We start from the raw sequence: 19323 nt of genomic DNA on the forward strand, positions 1-19323 counted from the left end.
CTCGTGGAATCAAAACAGAATTTTCTTCAACTTTATGAAAATCACAATAATTAATCGAAAGCAACTATGGCCATAAATCAATAACAACAAGGGCACTATCGAGGTACCGCCTTGTAGTTCCAAATTATAAATAATTTCACAATATCTCATTTCCTTATACCACCGCGGGAACCTTCACAATTTATTTAAAGAAAGTAATTTTTTTCCCGAAATAGCATCCCGCGTTTTAGCCACCCTTAGCAAACCGCATGACTTCTAGTAGTCACCCATACTAGCCACGCGTATCAAGCCACCCTTATCTCACCGCAAGCGTTTCAACACCCAGACCTTATACCACCGCATGCGTATCAATATCACAATATATCACAATTTGCACCTCAAGTGCCCAATATTTCAATTTTCCACAAAAAAAATCAACAACAATATTTTTCAATAATAAAGAGCTCACGGCTCATGCCAGAATAATCCAAAAAAAATCTTACAAAAATATTCAAGAATAAATAATTCAGGAAAATAATATTTCAAATTTTTAATACGTTGCTTCAATATCAAATTTAAAAAATGTCAAATACTTCATATTTATAATATTTAATTTAAATAAAATCAACCTTCAATAATGCACAGTATAAAAGAAACCAAGTTTCAATTAAACAGGTAAAATAATTAGCAGGAAAAGACAAACAAATTTAAAATATATATATATATATATCACAGATCAATGATGAAGAATATAACAAGATAAAATAATTTAATAAATGCGCAACAATGATCTACACAATTTAAAAATATATCCTTTCACATTTAGCCCGTGTACACACTCGTCACCTCGTGTACACGACTTTCAATACATTTTAATAATCACATTGATATCAATTCTAGGGGAAATTTCCCCCACACAAGGTTAGACAAGTCACTTACCTCGACTTGCTCCAATTTAATCAAGTATTATGCTTTTTCCTCGATTTTTCGACTTCGATCGAGTCGTATCTAGTCATAATTAATTCGATATAGTCAACAAAAATTATAGTAATCAATTTCATAAGAAAATATTACATTTTTCAATAAAATCCGAAATTAACTCAAAATTTGTCCGTGAGGCCCACATCTCGGAATCCGGCGAAAGTTACGAAATATGAACGCCCATTCAACCACGAGTCTAACCATACCAAAATGACTAAATTCTGATAAAAATTCGACCCTCAAATCCTCAAATCTATCCAAGAGGGTTTCCAAATGTTTCCCAACTTATCACCAATTAAATGTTAAAAACAGTGATGGATTCGGGTAATCTAACCAAGATTGAGTTAAGAACACTTACCCCAATATTTTTCCTTGAAGATATAACAAAAATCGCCTCCGATCAAAATCCAACTTGTTAAAAATGGCGAATGGGACGAAGCCCCCCTGATTTTATATCTTACAGATCTGTCGAGGGTGACCTCGATCATGGGAGTCCGATCATGGGGAGTCTGATTATGGGGAGTCCGATTAAGGGGAGTCCGATCATGGGGTCCGATCATGGTCCTCGATCATGGACCTCGGTCTTGGCCTTCGATCATAGCTTCGATCTTGGCCCTCGACCCTGGGGCTCGATCACAGCCATCAATCCTGGCTATCGATCACGGCTTCGATCTTTATGGCCTTCGATCACTGGCCTTGGTCATAGCTCTCGACCCTGGGCCTTCGATCAGTGGCCTTCAATCATGGCCCTCGAGCCTGCCATCGATCATGGTACTCGAGTCTGCCATCGATCATGGATCTCGAGCCTTCCTTCGATCCTAAGGAAGTTCGATTTTTGACAGCATTTCCAACAGAAATTTGCAGCAGCTGTTTAAGTCCCGTTTTTGATCCGTTAACCATCCGAAACTCACCCGAGGCCCTTGGGACCTCAACCCAATACACCAACAAGTCCTAAAATATCATACGAACTTATTGGAAATCTCAAATCACATCAAACAACGCTAAAACCACAAATCACACATAGATTCAAACCTAATGAACTTTGAAACTTTCAATTTCTACAAACAACACCGGAATCTATCAAATCAAGTCCGATTGACCTCAAATTTTGCACTCAAGTCATAAATGACATAACGGAACTATGAAAATTTTCAGAATCGGATTTTGCCCCGATATCAAAAAGTCAACCCCTCGGTCAAACTTCCCAAAAATTCAACTTTCGGCATTTCAAGCTTAATTCCACTACGAACTTCCAAATAAAATTCTGATCATGCTCCTAAGTCCAAAATCACCATACAGAGCTTTTGGAATCATCAAAATTCTATTCCGGGGTCATTTGCACATAATTCGATATCCGGTCACTATTTGAACTTAAACTTTAAATTTTTCGTCAAAATTCCATATCTCGGGCTAGGGACCTCGGAATTTGATTTCGGGCATACGCCCAAGTCCCAATTCACAATACGGACCTAACGGAACTGTCAAAATACCGATCCGAGTCCGTTTGCTCAAAATATTGACCAAAGTCAACTCAGTTGTGTTTTAAACATCTAATTCACATTTTAATCCATTTTTCACCTGAAAACTTTTCGGAAAAATTTTTACGGACTGCACACGCAAGTCGAGTAATGGTAAATAGTGCTTAGATCACATAATTAATCATTAAATTTAAAAATGACATTTTGGGTCATCACATTCTCTAGCTCTAAAACAAACGTTCGTCCTCGAACGGAGTTAGAAAAAGTACCTGAGCTAGTGAATAAGTGTGGATAACAGTTGCGTATATCATGCTCGGCCTCCCAAGTCGCCTCCTCGACCGAATGACCCCTCCATTGAACCTTCACGGAAGCAATGTTCTTTGACCTCAGCTTTCGGACCTGCCAATCTAAAATAGCCACTGGTTCCTCAACATAAGATAAATCCTTGTCCAACTGAACCGAACTGAAGTCTAACACATAAGACAGATTACCGTGATATTTCCGAAGCATAGAAACATGGAATACCGGATGAACCGCAGAAAGACTAGGTGGTAGTGCAAGTCTGTAAGCCACCTCTCCAACTCTCTCAAGAATCTCAAAAGGCCCAATATACCTAGGGCTCAACTTGCCCTTCTTCCCGAACCTCATCACACCCTTCATAAGCGAAACCCAGAGCAATACCCTCTCACCAACCATGAATGCAACATCGCAAACCTTCCGATCCGCATAACTCTTCTGTCTAGATTGGGCTGTACGAAGTCGATCCTGAATCATCTTAACCTTTTCCAGGGCATCCTGAACCAAGTCTGTACCCAATAGTCTAGCCTCGCCCAATTTGAACCAACCCACAGGAGACCGGCACCGCCTACCATACAAGGCCTCATACGGAGCCATCTGAATGCTTGACTGGTAACTGTTGTTGTAAGCAAACTCCGCAAGTGGTAAGAACTGATCTCAAGCACCCCCAAAATCTATCGCACATGCACGAAGCATATCCTCCAGTATCTGAATAGTGCGTTCGGACTGCCCATCCGTCTGAGGGTGAAATGTTGTACTCAACTCTACCCGAGTACCCAACTCACATTGTACTGCCCTCCAAAACCGTGAGGTAAACTGTGTACCCCAGTCAGAGATGATAGATACTGGTACACCGTGAAGTCTGACAATCTCACGAACATATACCTGAGCCAGCTACTCTGAAGAGTAAGTAGTAATCACAGGAATGAAATGAGCTGATTTGGTCAGCCTATCCACAATCACCCAAACTGCATCAAACTTCCGCTGAGTCCATGGGAGCCCAACAACAAAATCCATAGTGATCTGCTCCCATTTCCATTCTGGAATCTCTAACTTCTGAAGTAATCCACCCGGTCGCTGATGCTCATATTTTACCTGTTGACAATTTAGACACCGCGATACATACCCCCACTATGTCTTTCTTCATCCGCCTCCACCAATAGTGTTGTCTCAAGTCCTGATACATCTTTGCAGCACCCGGATGAATGGAGTACCACGAACTGTGAGCCTCCTACAGAATCAACTCACGCAAGCCATCCACATTAGGCACACATAGCCTGCCCCGTATCCGTAATACATCGTCATCTCCAATAGTGACTTCCTTGGCATCACCGTGCTGAACTGTATCCTTAAGGACAAGCAGATGGGGGTCATCATATTGGCGTTCCCTGATACGATCATAAAGAGAAGCCTGAGAAACCACGCAAACTAAAACTCGACTCGGCTCGGAAACATCCAATCTAACAAACTGGTTGGCCAAAGCCTGAACATCCAAGGCCAAAGGCCTTTCTGCTACCGGTAAATATGCTAAGCTGCCCAAACTCTCCGCCTTACGACTCAAGGCATCGGCCACCACATTGGCCTTCCCAGGATGATAGAGAATGGTGATATCATAATCCTTAAGCAACTCCAACCACCTCCGCTGCCGCAAGTTAAGATCCATTTATTTAAACATATGTTGTAGACTCCGGTGATCAGTGTAGATCTCACAATGGACACCGTACAAATAATGCCACCAAATTTTGAAGGCATGAACAATAGCTGCTAACTCCAGGTCATGTACAGGATAATTCTTCTCATACACCTTTAACTGTATGGACGCGTAGGCAATCACCCTACCATCTTGCATCAACACTGTACCGAGACCAATACGTGACGCGTCACAATACACAGTATAAGATCCTGTACCCGTAGGTAATACCAATACTGGGGCTGTAGTCAAAGCTGTCTTGAGCTTTTGGAAGCTCTCCTAACATTCCTCGGTCCACCTGAACGGAGCACCCTTCTGGGTCAATTTGGTCATAGATGCAGCAATAGAAAAGAAACCCTTTACAAATCGGCGATAATACCCAGCCAAACCAAGGAAACTCCGAATTTCCGTATCTGAGGACGGTCTGGACCAACTCTGCACTGCTTCAATATTCTTTGGATCTACCTTGTTCCCCTCGCACAAAACTATATAACCCAAAAATCCCACTGAATCAAGCCAGAATTCACACTTTGAAAATTTTGCATATAACTTCCTTTGTCTCAAAATCTGAAGCACAGTCCTCAGGTGTTGTTCATGATCTTCCCTACTCCGGGAATACACCAGAATGTCGTTAATAAATACAATGACGAATGAAATCAAGATAGGGTTGAAATACACTATTCATTAAGTGCATAAATGTTGCTGGGGCGTTGCTCAGCCCAAAAGACATCACAAGGAACTCGTAATGACCGTACCGAGTCCTGAAAGCAGTCTTCAGAATATCTGGCTCCCGAATCTTCAACTGATGATATCCTGAACGTAAGTCAATTTTTGAGAATACCCTGGCACCCTGAAGCTGATCAAATAAGTCATCAATACATGGCAACGGATACCTGTTCTTCACTGTAACCTTGTTCAACTAGCGATAATCAATACACATCCGCATAGAACCATCCTTCTTCTTTACAAATAAGACAGGAGCACCCCACGGCGATACACTAGGCCAAATGAAACCCTTATCAAGCAATTCCTGTAACTGTTCTTTTAATTCTTTCAACTCTGCTGGGGCCATATGGTATGGTGGAATAGAAATAGGCTGAGTACCCGGTAGTATATCAATACCAAAATCAATATCCCTATCGGGTGGCATACCCGGAAGATCTGCTGGAAATACATCAGAAAAATCCCTTACTACAGGAACTGACTCTACAGTAGGAGTATCAATACTAACATCTCTCACATAGGTCAGATACGCATCACACTCCTTCTCAACCATTCGTTGAGCTTTAAGAAATGAAATAACCCTGCTAGGAACATGATCCGAGGTACCTCTCCACTCTAGCTGCGGTAGACCCGGCATAGCCAATGTCACCATCTTGGCGTAACAATCAAGAATAGCATGATAGGGCCACAACCAGTCCATGCCCAAAATAATATCAAAATCCACCATACTAAGCAATAATAAATCAGCTCTGGTCTCAAAACCACTGATAATAATTAAATACGACCGATACATACGGTCCACAATAATGGATTCACCCACGGGTGTAGATACATAAATAGAAGAACTCAAGTAATCACATGATATGCCCAAATAGGGGGCAAAATAAGATGACACATAAAAATAAGCGGAGCCTGGATCAAATAAAACTGATGCATCTCTATGACAGATCGGAATAATACATGTGATAACAAAATCGGATGCAACGGTATCTGTCCTAGCAGGAAGGGCATAATATCTGGCCTGGCCTCCCCCTCTAGGGCGACCTCTACCTGCCCGACCTCCACCTCTAGCTGGTTGTGCAGGTGGAGTGGCAACTGGTGCAGTAATCATGGCCTGAGAAGTCTGAGATCCCTGTGGAATAGGTGGGGCCTGAGAAATTTGTGGAGGTGCACCCCTCCTAAATCTGGGGCAATCTCTCATAATATGACGAGTGTCACCACACTCAAAATAAGCCCTCGGAGGACGTGGCTGTTGGGACTGGCTCGGGCCTGATCTACTAGACTGTCTACTGAAAGCACCCCGTATAGGAGGTACAGAAGACACTGGTGGTGCGTAATATGGAACCTGAGGTCTGGGAGTAGTCGGAATACCACTGGAAGCTGGAAGTGCTGAATTAATAGGATGGCTCACATAACCTCTACCATGACGGGCTGCAACTGGGGCATGAGAATTATTATATGTTCCAGAATCTCGGGGTCTCTTAGCTTCCCTCTCTTCCCTCTCCCGAGTCCGCATACCTTCCAATATTCTAGCAATTGACACCACCTATTGGTATGTGATGTCTATCTCTAGCTATCGGGCCATACTGTATCTGATACTAGGGTGAAGACCCTCAATAAATCTACGAACCCGTTCTCGAACAGTAGCAACTAAGGCTGGTGCATGCCTAGCCAAATTACTGAATCGGACCGCATACTCTGACACAGTCATAGAACCCTAGCGCAACTGCTCAAACTCTGCACGCCATGCATCCCTAAGACTCTGAGGAACATACTCTCTTAAGAACATATCCGAAAATTGAGTCCAAGTGAGTGAAGATGCCTCAGCGGGACTATCCAACTCATATGCCCGCCACCACTGGTAGGCTGCTCCTCTAAACTGGAATGTCGTGAAAGAAACCCCACTGGAATCCACAATACCCATAGTACGAAGGATACGGTGACATTCCTCCAGAAAACCCTGAGCATCCTCTGAAGCTAAACCACTGAAAGTGGGAGGGTGGTACTTCTTATACCTCTCGAGCCTGAGTTGCTCCCCCTCTGAAACTGTTGTCCTAATATCATGCCGAACTGGGACAACTGGTTGTACTAGTATAACCTCTGGGGCATGGTCAACTTGGTTACGTGGCTCTGGAGTATGGGTGGCGGGATTCTACGCTCCTCCCCCAGCCTGAGATATGGCAGGAGCAAGTGGAATTAATCCTGCCTGAGCTAAAGTGCCAAACATGCTCAAAAACTTGGCAAGAGTCTCCTGAAGTGCGGGAGTAGTAACAGGCGTCTTAGGTGCCTGCTCTCCAACGGGAGTTACTGGTGGCTCTGGTGCAGCAGTTTGTGCAGGTGCTCTGGCTGCACCACGTGGTGTTCCTCGGCCTCTGCCCCGACCCCGGCCTCTTGCGGCTCCAATAGGGGGCGCGGGTGTTTGATCATCAGATCCAGTCGTGCGTGTCCTCACCATCTGTGAGAGAATAGAAAGACAATTGTTTAAAATTTTGAAGTCAACAAATACGCACGATAAGGAATCAAAGAAGTGAATATTTCCTAACAGTTCCATAGCCTCTCGAAGATAAGTGCAGACGTCTCCGTACCGATCCTCAAGACTCTACTAAACCTGCTTGTGACTCATAACACCTATGAACCTAGTGCTCTGATACCAACTTGTCACGATCCCAAATTTCCTCTGTAGGATGTCGTGATGACACCTAGTCTCTAAGACTAGGTAAGCCTATCAATGCGGAATAATAATAATATTTGAAATAGATAAACTACAATTCAAACAATTTCAACTCCCAAAACCCGATAGAAATAAATCACAAGCTTCTAAGAATTTATTCTCAATGTCTCTATAAGTCAAGGTCTAAATAAAATATAAGGAAGCAACATAAAATGATAGAAGGGGATTCCGGAGTCTGCGGACGCTGGCAGATATACCTCGAAAACTCTGTGCGCAGGTAACTCACTAACGTCTAGGCTGGTAAAATGTACCTGGATATGAACAAAAAGATGTGCAGAAGTATAGCATGAGTACACCACAGCGGTGCCCAGTAAGTGTCAAGCCTAACCTCGGTAGAGTAGTGACGAGGTCAGGTGAGGCCCTACTAGAATATAATAATGGCATGGTAAAATATTTATCAATATAGTAAAATAAAATGACATTAGAAATGAATCAAATAGTATGTCACATTTAATGACATCAAATAATTGTAAATAATATCTCGTGGAATCAAAACAGAATTTTCTTCAACTTTATGAAAATCACAACAATTAATCGAAAGCAACTATGGCCATAAATCAATAACAACAAGGGCACTACCGAGGTACCGCCCCGTAGTTCTAAATTATAAATAATTTCACAATATCTCATTTTCTTATACCACCGCGGGAACCTTCACAATTTATTTAAAGAAAGCAATTTTTTTTCCTAAATAGTATCCCGCGTTTTAGCCACCCTTAGCACACCGCATGACTTCTAGTAGTCACCCCTACTAGCCACGCGTATCAAGCCATCCTTATCTCACCGCATGCGTTTCAACACCCAGACCTTATATCACCGCATGCGTATCAATATCACAATATATCACAATTTGTACCTCAAGTGCCCAATATTTCAATTTTCCACAAATAATATCAACAACAATATTTTTCAATAATAAAGAGCTCACGGCTCATGCCAGAATAATCCAAAAAAAATCTTACGAAAATATTCAAGAATAAATAATTCAGGAAAATAATATTTTAAATTTTTAATACATTGCTTCAATATCAAATTTAAAAAATGTCAAATACTTCATATTAATAATATTTAATTTAAATAAAATTAACCTTCAATAATGCACAGTATAAAAGAAACCAAGTTTTAATTAAACAGGTAAAACAATTAGCAGAAAAAGGCAAACAAATTTAAAATATATATATATATCACAGATCAATGATGAAGAATATAACAAGATAAAATAATTTAATAAATGTGCAACAATGATCTACATAATTTTAAAATATAATCTTTCACATTTAGCCCGTGTACACACTCGTCACCTCGTGTACACAACTTTCAACACATTTCAATAATCACATTAATATCAATTCTAGGGGAAATTTCCCCCACAAGGTTAGACAAGTCACTTACCTCAATTTGCTCCAATTTAATCAAGTATTATGCTTTTTCCTTGATTTTTCGACTCCGATCGACTCGTATCTAGTCATAATTAATTCAATACAGTCAACAAAAATTATAGTAATCAATTTCATAAGAAAATATTATATTTTTTAATAAAATCTGAAATTAACTCAAAATTACATCTCGGAATCCGGTGAAAGTTACGAAATATGAACGCCCATTCAACCACGAGTCTAACCATACCAAAATGACTAAATTCCGATAACGATTCGACCCTCAAATCCTCAAATCTATCCAAGAGGGTTTTCAAATTTTTCCCAATTTAAATCACCAATTAAATGTTAAAAACAGTGATGGATTCGGGTAATCTAACCAAGATTGAGTTAAGAACACTTACCCCAATGTTTTTCCTTGAAGATATAACAAAAATCGCCTCTGCTCAAGCTCCAAGTTGTTAAAAATGGCGAATGGGATGAAGCCCCCCTGATTTTATATCTTACAGATCTGTCTAGGGTGACCTCGATCATGGGAGTCCCATTATGGGGAGTCCGATTAAGGGGAGTCCGATCATGGGGTTCGATCATGGTCCTCGATCATGGACCTCGGTCATGGACTTTGATCGTAGCTTCGATCTTGGACCTCGACCCTGGGGCTCGATCACAGCCATCAATCCTGGCTATCGATCATGGCTTCGATCTTTATGGCCTTCGATCACTGGCCTTGTTCATAACTCTCGACCCTGGGCCTTCGATCATGGCTCTCGAGCCTGCCATCGTTCATGGATCTCGAGCCTTCCATCGATCATTGATCTCGAGCCTGCCATCGATCATGGATCTCGAGCCTACCTTCGATCCTCAGGAAGTTCGATTTTTGACAGCATTTCCAACAGAAAATTGTAGCAGCTTTTGCAGCAGTTGTTTAAGTCCGGTTTTTGATCCGTTAACCATCCGAAACTCACCCGAGGCCCTTAGGACCTCAACACATGTTCAACACCAATACAGAAATTCCCAACATCGGGGTGTCACTGAGTACATGAGCGTCTAAACATCACAATTATGGGAGTACTGTCTATAATAGTCTGAAACTAAATACATAAAGCAGAAAGATAGGGAAGGAGAGACAAGGTCTGCGAAACGCCAGGCAGCTAGCTTGAAATCTCCACATGATCAACTATGCAAAGGAATCAGCACCCACTGTGTACGGAAGCACCTAGATCTGCACGCGAAGTGTAGGGTGTAGCGTAAGTACAACAAACTCAGTAAGTAACAAGACTAAATAAAGGACTGAAAGTAGTGACAAGCTTCATAGTTATAGTTTAATTATAGTAATTTCAACATAGGAAGGTAGGCATTCTTTCAAGTTTGGCAATTTAGGCCACAACAGTTAATCCATGTCAAGTTCAGGTGAAACAGAATATAATATCTCTCAGAAAAAACAAGAAGGTGATATATGATAGCTGAAGTGCAACAGAAATGAAAGTCATATGCATAATCTCAGAGCAACAGTCACTCAGTCCTCCCATTCACTCCAACCTCACCATCACTCATTCGCACAGTCACTCATTTCTCTCAATCACTCAGCACTCGACACTCGCACTAAGTAGGTACCTGTACTCACTGGGGTGTGTACAGACTCCGGAGGGGCTCCTTCAGCCCAAGCGCTATAACAAGCCAATCATGGCATAAATCAATGAAATATGTTGCGGCGTGCAGCCCGATACCATAAATATCCTCACAATCAGGCCCTCATCCTTACTCAGTCACCAACCTCTCTAGTCTCTCGGGCTCTCAGAAATCATGATAATCAGCTCAAACAATAATGATATAATGCATCAATAACGAATAATAGAGACTAATATGTAATATGCAAGTAAAGTTGTGACTGAGTACAAAATAACATTTTAGCAGATAATTCAACATATACACGACCTATGTGGGTCCCTATAGTCCCAACAAATAGTCTAAACATGATTTCTAACATGATTTGTAGTTCAATTTCTCTAATACATGGAGAATATACGGATAACAATAGATTATTCAACTACACAGTTCCATGAAATTGACCAAGTCACAATTCTTTCGGTGCACGGCCACACGCCCGTCAACTAGCATGTGTGTCACCTCAAAACCAAATACATGACACATAATAGGGGGTTTCATACCCTCAGAATCAAATTTAGAACTGTTACTTACCTCAATCTGAGAAAATCTCTACTCCAATACACCCTTGCCTCGCGAAACAGCCTTTGAATGCCTCGAATGTAGCCACAAATAATTCGATACAATCAACACGTTATAAAGAAATTAACTCCATAAGAAAATACTAAGTTATTAATCAAGAGTAAAAAATTGACCCAAAAACCCAAAAGCCCATTCATCCATGAGTCCAACCATACCAAATTTACCAAATCTTTAGCCTCAAATTCCCAAATTCCACCTTAAATATACACAAACTAGGTGGAAAATTCAATGGGGAAAAATGATTATTGATAAAAAATGAGTACAAGGGACTTCTACGACACCGCTTTTGTGGTTCATCATCCGCATCTACGTAGGCCACTAAGCTGACCAACCGCTTCTGCGGTTGAAACCTTCGCTTCTGCGCAAGCAATCTGCTTCTGCGGACCAGCCTCGCCACTCCCTTTTCTGCTTCTGCAACCCTCCAAGCGCAGGTGCGAGTCCGCACCTGCGGAATACCTTCCGTATCTGCGCTCCAGAGTCCCCCAGTCCAATCCTCCGCTTCTGCGCTTCCTAGCCCGCTTCTGCGCTTCCTAACCCACTTCTGCGAGCTCGCATCTACGACCAATGTTCTACAGGTGCGATTGCACCAGAAGGCTTCAGCTACAGCAGTCTCTCAAACTCAAACTTTGATCCAAAAAATATCTGAAATCAACCCGAGGCCCCCGAGACTTCAACCAAACATACCAACAAGTCCCAAAATACGATACGAACCTAGTCGAGCCCTCAAATACATCAAACATCAAAAACATGAATCATACCCCAATTCAAGCCTATTGAAACTAAGGAAATTTCAACTTCTACAACGATGCTGAAACCTATCCAATAACGTCCGATTGACCCCAAATCTTGTACACATGTCACAAATAACACCACAGACCTACTATAACTCCTGGAACTCCAATCCGAGCCTGGTAACCACAAAGTCCAATCCCGGTCAAACTTCTAAATTTTTGACTTTTGCCCTTTCAAGCCTAATTCAACTACGGACCTCCAAAACACAATTCGGACATGCTCCTAAGTCCAAAATCACCTAACAGAGCTAACAGAACCTTCAAAACTCTATTTCAAAGTCGTTTACTCAAAAGTCAATATCCGATCAACCCTTTTAACTTAAGCTTCCAACTTTGATACTAAGTGTCTCAATTTATTTTGAAATCTCTCCGGGCCCGAACCAACCACCCCAACAAGTCACATAATAGCTATAAGGCATAAAAAGAGCAGTAAATAGGGGAGCGGAGCTACAACTCTCAAAATGACCGGCTGGGTCGTTACACAAACTAGGAACTAAGTCTTCCAATTTAATCCAAAACCTTTTCGAAATAAAATCAACCATCTCCATAAGTCACATAAAAACAAATACACATACTTGGAGCATCAAATAGGGGAACATGACTTTAATTCATAAAATGACCAGCCAGATCATTACACTTTGTGGAGGAGATATTGTATGCCTTGAATTTCCCTTAGAGGTACATCAAATGAGTAAGACATGTATTACATCTACATAGTATACTATAGCTCTCAATGAGGGAGTGTATGTGAATATAAAAGGCCAGAGAGTTCTTAGACAGGAAGACACAATATCCCCACTACTCTTTGTAATATGTATGGAATATTTCTCTAGAATCATGCAACTGGTGGCTAAAAAGGGGTTTCCAATTCCATACCAAATGTAGAGTCTTAAAACTGAATCACTTATGCTTTCCATATGATGTACTATTATTTTTAAAGGGGGTTTTCTTCAGTGGTTAATGCTCAGGGGCCTTAAGACCTTCTCTGATACTTCTGGACTAAGCACAAATACAACTAAGTCAAATGTCTATAGTGCAAATAGAGATCCTCAATGCCTTGCTAATATATATGATCTTACTAGGTATCAAAATGAATGTTTACCTTTTAGATATATAGGGGTTCCCATCTCTGCTAAGAAGTTATCTAGTACAGATTGTGAGATATTCGTTGATAAGCTGGTTGCAAAAGTATGAAGCTAAGGTATAAGGCATCTCTGATATGTAGAGAGAGTCATGCAGTTGAACTTAGTTCTAATGCAAATTGACACTTGCTGGGCATCTATCTTTATTCTTCCTAAGAAAGTATTGAAGGATATTACCTCAATATGAAGGAACTTCATCTGCAATGGGAAATGGAGCACCAAGAAGGTGCCATTAGTGGATTGGGACATAGTGTGTAAAGCAAACAAGGAGGGGAATTGGGATTAATGATTGTATAATCTGGAATGAAGTAGCTTTGTCAAAGTATGTATGGAACATAGCTAGCAAGGATAATAATATTTGGGTGAAATGGGTAAACCACTTGTATATAAAATACAGGTCTTTGCGGAAATACTCTCCTTCTGCTGATAACTATTGGTACTAGAAACAAATATTCTCTACCAAAGGGCAAATATTTTAGGGGATATGTAAATATAGGCTAGATCACACTGAATGGTAAGTACTCTATTAGGAGTGGGTACCGATGGAGGAAGGGAGTTATGAACAAATGAACCTAGGCTAGGTGGATGTGGAATATAATCAACATTTCAAAGCACTCATTCATAAGCTGGCTGGTAATGCACAAAAGATTACTGACCAAGAATAGACTACTAAAGATGTGAGTTAGTTAGGTTAACTGGTGTATGATATGTGGAAACAAACCGAAAAATGTAGAGTACTTGTTCTTTGAATGTAAGTTTCTTGATACTTTCCTTAGGCTGGTGCTTAACTCGCTGAAGGTAGGGACTATTAACTCAAATGTGCAAGGGCTATGGTGCAAAGTTCTAAGGAAGATTAGAGGGAACACAAGTCGAGGCTTTATTACAAATCTGGAGGGCAAGAAATGATGCGTTATGGAATCACAAGGTTACTAACCCACAAGCGTTATTTAAGTAAGCACAGTAGGAATGCAAGATTATAGTGTCAGTATTTATTTTATTAGGAAACATAGTAATAGTGAGCGGGAATGGATTGATAAACTGTATAGAGCAAGCATAAAAAGATAGTAGGACTCGGGGAAGTATTAATCATAATGACATAGTGCCGGACGTGGTTTTTTCTTCTTTTGTTCTAGGTTGGGGCCTAAATGAGGCATGTTTTGACTCTTATACAACTCTTTATTATGCTTGGTGATAAATGAAAATTCTATTTTAACCCAAAAATAGAATATTGTAGTATGTTTGGTTTGAATACTTTATTCAAAATTAGAAAATTGTAGAATGTTTGGTTTGAAAATGTTATTCCAAATTAGAAATTTATGAAATATTTGGCTTGGATACTGTATTCCAAATTAAAATAATATAGTATGTTTTGTTTGAATACCATATTCCAAAATATTTCATATTAGAAACTGTGGAATGATAAGAAAACAGTATTTCAAATTAGAAAATTATGGAATATTTGATTTGGATACAGTATTCCAAATTAGAATATTATAGCATATTTGGTTTCAGTACTGTATTCCAAATTAGAATACTATAATATATTTTGGTTTCAATGGTGTATTCTAAATTAGAATATTATGATATATTTAGTTTGAACATTGTATTTTAAATTAGAATATTGTGGCATATTTTGATTTGAATAATGCATTCTAAATTAGAATATTATGGCATGTTCGGTTTGGATACTGTATTATAAATTAGAATATTGTGATATGTTTAGTTTGAATATTGTATTTTAAATTATAATAGTGTGGCATGTTTTGATTTTAATAATGCATTCTAAATTAGAATATTATGGCATGTTCGGTTTGGATATTGTATTATAAATTAGAATATTGTGATATGCTTAGTTTGAATATAGTTGTAGCGATCCGGTCGGTTGTTTTGTATATTTGAGCTCAGTTTTCCCTTTGGAAACTTTCCGTGTATGTATTTGTGGTTATGTGACTTTCGGAGGATGGTTAGTTTGGTTCCGGGGAGGTTTTGGATTGATTTGGAATGCTTGATTCTTAGTTTGGAAGCTTAAGTTGTAAATGTTAACCAAGGTTTGACTTTTGTGAGAACGGCCTTGGAATGGTATTTTGATTGTTCCAATAGGTTCGTACGGTGATTCTGGACTTAGGCGTGGCTGTGTTTGCCGAAAGTTGGCAATTTAAAGTTAAGAAATTTTCTCAGTTTGACCAAGGGTTGACTTGGTGGCTATTGGGTACAGATGTTAGTTTGGGTACTTGGAATAGGTCCATTTTATCATTTCTGACTTGTGTGTAAACTTTTGTGTTATTACGAGATGTTTTGGTAGGAATCAGACACTTGGTTGTGATTTTAGCGATTCTTGAATTTCATTGTGGATTCTATGTGTTTTGGTATTCGATTCGTGGTTTCAGATATTATTTTGGTATTTTGAACTTGAGAGAGAGTTTGTATGATATTCTTAGACTTGTGTGGATGTTTGGTGTAGAGCCCCAGGGGCTCGAATGAGTTTTAGACGCGTTTCTGATTGATTTGATCATGTTTCATAGTTGTTGATGTTGGGCTGATGTTGCAGGTCTTGCAAATGTGAGACTCTATTCACATTTGTGAAGAGGAAACGCATTGGCAAGGTGGGCTGGGGGGTTGCAAGGTTTTCTTGCGCGAACAATGAATCACATTTGCGATTAGGCACTTGTGCTGGGGCAACTGCATTTGCGATAGAATGATCGCTTTTGCGGAGGGGGTATACTTCGCATATGCAAAGTTAGTGTTACATTTGTGGCTTCCCTTGGGTTCAGCAGTCATTGCATATGCAATGCAATTGTCGCATTTGCGAACCCCAGATCGCATTTGCGAACCCCAGATCGCATTTGCGACATTTGCAGTTGAACAAAAGGTTGGAATATTGGGACTTAGTCTCATTTATCACATTTTTGAGCTCTAGACTTGGTGGCAGGCGATTTTAGGAGGATATTTTCATACAAAGATGTTGGGTAATTGATTTTAACTAACATTTGATTATGTTAGATGATTATTTATGAGTTTTAACATCAAAATCATGGAATTTGAAAGACAATTTTGGGATTTTTTTCTATGTTTTCAAAAATAAAAATTTGGGATTTGAGAGTTGAATTGGACTCGGATTTGAAAGCCAATACATATTTGGACTCGTGAGGGTATAGGTAGTCTAGATCTACTCTTTGACTCAGGTTTTGACCGGGCGAGCCCGGTGTTGACGTTTATTGACTTTTTGAGAAATGTGTAAAGATCTTAACTTTATTAATTGAAATTGAATTATCTTGCATTGTTTGACATTATTAAGTCAGTTTTGGCTAGATTTGAGCCGAGCGAAGGTAAATTTTTGGGGAAAAGCATTTTTAGAGTATAGATTGGGGGCTTTTGAGGTAAGTATCTTGCCTAACCTTGTGTGGGGGAATTACCCCTTCAGATTTAGCTTAATTGCTTATTGTGTTATGTGTACACGAGGTGACGAGTGCGTACATGGTCGAATGTGTGATTTATGACCGTATTTGACTCATGGTTGCTCTTATTTCCTTTTTTTGATATTGATATCTCTACACTACGTGTTTCCTCTTTGAACGATTACTTGAGGTCATGTTCCATGCTAGAGATCATGTCATAGGGATTGAATTTTCTTAATTGGACAAGTTGGACGCTTGTGAGATTGTTGCTAAATTGAGTTAGCTGAATTCATGCTTATATGTTGAACACACATCCACATTTCCTTTATTGGTTTGTCCTTATGCACTGTATTGATAGATTGTGAGGTTTTATATTGATGAAAATTGTTGTGGTTATGATTATGGCACATGTGGATTAGTTGGGCAGATTGTTCAGGTGTTTGAATGAGGTTTCTATCATGTTGTTTATATTGTTGATATTGGACATGTGGCGAGACAAGGCAGTCTATGTATATCGGGTTTGCACATATGGTGAGACAAGGTAGGATATTGTTAATATGTGTGTGGCGAGACAAGGCGAGCATTTGCTTTATTGTTGCGAACGCGGTGAGATAAGGGTAGCTATATGGGGATGATATGTGATGGATGGGGGCGTTGATAAAAAAAAAGTGTTCTTGCCTGTGCTTATGACTTTCTTGTGTGTGTCATGCATATTACATGATTTGTTGTGTTGTTCCCAATGTGCTATTTTGTGTCTCTATTATTACTTGATGATTTGGTTGCCAAAATGGATTTACCTATGTGGAATTATTATTTCATATTCTGTTGACTTATTGGTAACATAACAAATTGAAATAAAGGGAAGTTTCTTTCATGCATTACTTTATTTGATTCTTAATAAATTTCTCTTGAACATGTTATTGGTAACTGACACGGGTACAATATACGTGGTGGCATGAGGTCTTTGCCGTGTAGTTGTGGTATTTGTTATGGAACGAGGTATTTGCTATGCGAGTGAGACTTATATTGTGGTACGGAGTCTTTGCCGTGTGAGTGAGACATATATTGTGGCACGAGGTCTTTGTCATTCGAGGTATGGCCTATGTTGTAGCATGAGGTCTTTGCCATGCGAGTGAGACTTATATTGTGGCATGAGGTCTTTGCCGTACGGGTTATGGCCTATGCCGTGGCACGAGATTTTTGTCGTGCGAGGATGATTGATAAGGTGGGCACGAAGCGGTGTGTGAGTGATTTTATTTGATGACTTATTGTCAGAACGGAACCTTCATTTGTTCAAAATGGTTATTTCTTAATTTTATGAGATTACAATTATTACTTTATATTATTATTCCTTTTTTACATGTTATTTGATTAGTGAATGTCTTGACTTAAAACCACATTACTACTCCACCGAGGTTAGTTTTGATACTTACTGGGTACCAATCGTGGTGTATTCATACTATACTTTTGTACATTTTTATGCAAATCCATGTGTTGGAGATAGCAGATCCAGGCAGTGAAGTTTTCTTTGATCGTGAGGACTCAAGGTAGAGTTACTTTGATCATTGGAGTCCCTTAGAGTCCTTTTCTTACATTTGTATTGTCAATTCTCTATCCGGACAATATTGTATTTGAGTTATTTCTATGTAGTTAGTTAGAGTTCGTGACTCTATACTACCTAGTCTTGGAGATTTGTTGTGATTATCGTCGTGTTGGCTTGTGTCACCTTTATTTCCCGCATTAATATTAAACTTTGCTTCATAATATCATGTACTTATTTGTTTTACTATTGTAAGTGATCGATTTACCTCGTTTTAGAAACTAGGTGTCATCATGATCCTTAAGGTAGGATTTTGGGTCATAAAAAGTTGGTATCAGAGCTCTAGGTTCATAGGTTCTATGAGTCATGAGAAAGTTTAATAGAGTCTCGTGGATCGGTACGGAGACGTATGCACTTATCTTCGAGAGGTTATAGAACTATTAGCAAACTTTAGTTCTTTCATTCTTTATCATGCATATTTATTGATTTCGGAGTTTGAACCTTTGTCCTTCTATTCTCTCACAGATGGTGAGGACGCGAGCCATAGTCACTAATGATGCTTCTCCCATGTTCGGTGTTGCTAGGGAACGGGGTAGAGGCAGAGGCCAAGGAAGAGCATGTGCTACAGCTAGACCACATTACAGAGCAGTAGTTGGGGATCCACCAATAGCTTTGATTGGGGAGCAGGCATCCGAGGCGCCTGTTGCTACCAATAGACTTAAGGAGACTTTGCCATATTTACTGAGCATGTTTGGTACCTTGGCTCAAGCGGGATAGATTTCGGTTGCACTAGCTACTTTACATACTGGGGGGGGGGGGAATCAGACTCCCTCCGCCTATACTATAGAGCAGCAGACTTATGTTGATCAGACTCCGGGTGTTATGACGGTATAACCCGTGATTGCGCTTCAGCCTGCGGTCAGGCCAACAACGTCAAAGGAGGAGAAGAAGAG

This window comes from Nicotiana tomentosiformis, chromosome 3 (assembly GCF_000390325.3).
Source record: "Nicotiana tomentosiformis chromosome 3, ASM39032v3, whole genome shotgun sequence".
Classification (NCBI taxonomy): Eukaryota; Viridiplantae; Streptophyta; class Magnoliopsida; order Solanales; family Solanaceae; genus Nicotiana; species Nicotiana tomentosiformis.